The sequence below is a fragment of the Phalaenopsis equestris genome, unplaced genomic scaffold, assembly GCF_001263595.1.
Source record: "Phalaenopsis equestris unplaced genomic scaffold, ASM126359v1 Scaffold001036, whole genome shotgun sequence".
NCBI lineage: Eukaryota > Viridiplantae > Streptophyta > Magnoliopsida > Asparagales > Orchidaceae > Phalaenopsis > Phalaenopsis equestris.
Genome location: NW_018165475.1, coordinates 112,931 through 114,694, shown reverse-complemented (window position 1 = coordinate 114,694; position 1,764 = coordinate 112,931).

The following is a 1,764-nucleotide window of genomic DNA, read 5'->3' as shown; positions in this document are numbered from 1 at the left end:
AATTTGGTGCATGGGTCCAACTTGGGTCCAAATGGCTAAAGAGTTGGGTTTGGGTTAGGCTAGCCATGACTTTTGTCGCTGCAATTCTTCACCGCCACACGTCGTGTCGCCACAACAACCTGCCGCAACGCTTTGCCTCAACGAGAAAGAAGATCCTGTTGCTTGCCTGCTACGCAGGACGGAGACGACTTTCCTCTTCGCTGCAACACTTTGCCGCGACTCTTCGCCTCAAATCTGCACCGCAAGACTTCGCCGCAAATCTGCGCTGCAACACTTTGACGCAACTCTTCGCCACAAATCTGCACCGCAACGTTCCGCTTCGCCGCAACTTTGCTCCGCAAATCTGCACCGCAACACTTCGCCGCAAATCTTCGCCGCAAATCTGCACCGCAACTCTTCACCGCAAATTTGTACCGCAACACTTTGTTGATACTCTTCGCCGGAACTCTGCACTGCAACGTTCCGCTTCGCCGCAACTTTTCTCCGCAACTCTTCGCCACAAATCTGCACCGCAACCTTTTGCCGCAACTCTTCACCGCAAATCTGTACCACAACACTTTGTTAATACTGTTCGCCGCAACTTTTCTCCACAACTCTCCGCTTCGTCGCAACTCTCCGCCTCGCCGCCGCAACTATTCCGCTTCGCCACAACACCTTGCTCCGCCGCAACTATTCTCCGCAACGTCAGATAATTTTCTTCTCCTCCTCACTTGTGATTTTTCCTCTCATCCAATGTCTCTATTTATAAGCATGATATGAAACATATCATTAAATATAATAATAATAATAGCAATAAAAGAAAAAAACTTATCATTTCATATTCCATCAGTTTTTAGCTTTTCAAATTCTGCTTTTATGGCTTAATTAAAATTAAAACAGCTGATAATTAAAATAATTTTTTAAAAAAAAAAAACTCTTCACATTTTAAAAATTTGCATTTAAATTTCAGTTTTTATTTAATTTATGCTGCTTAAGAGCTCCTTAAACTTTCCAAATTAATTAGTTAATTAATTTCGGCTGTTTTTAGCACTCCGCGTTCGCATTTCCTCTAATTCCGGCCAGGCCCGCAGCCCATTCCAATCCCACGGATCCAGGCCCGCAGACCAGCTTTCCAGTCGGATCCAGGCCCATAAGCCTGCGCTCCAATGCCACGGATCCAGGCCCCCGCCCGCGTTCCAGTCCTTCGGATCCAGGCCCGCAGGCCCGCGTTCCAGCCCTTCGGATCGAGGCCCGTAGGCCTGCATTCCAATTCCGGCCAGGACCTCGGATCCAGGCCCGCAGGCCCACGTTACTCCACAGGTAAAAAACATTTTTATTTTTATTTCTTGGTTCAAGGTAAGATTCGAACCCTCAAAAAACAAAATACACTTACCAACTGAGCTGGGCTGTTGTTTATATTTTATTGATAAATTTTATTCTTATAGCAATAAGTGTATATATCTAAATTTTTATCGTATACTACGAATAGTTTATGGATCTTAATATTTTCGGACAAAAAATAAAAATAAAAATAATAATAAATAATTTCGCTCGAAAATAAGGGGGCAATTGATACACCGCCAACAAATTTCCATTAACCAACACAAATCTCAGTGCAATTTTTTGAATAAAAGACATTCAAATTTTGATTAAGAGTCATTCGGAGCTCCGATTTCAGCAAAATTATAGTCAAACTGATCGGCTTGATGAGACGGATCTAATGATATAAAAGTTAGTCCAATCTGAGTCAAATCAGACTCAGATCAAGTCATTAAACCACTACTA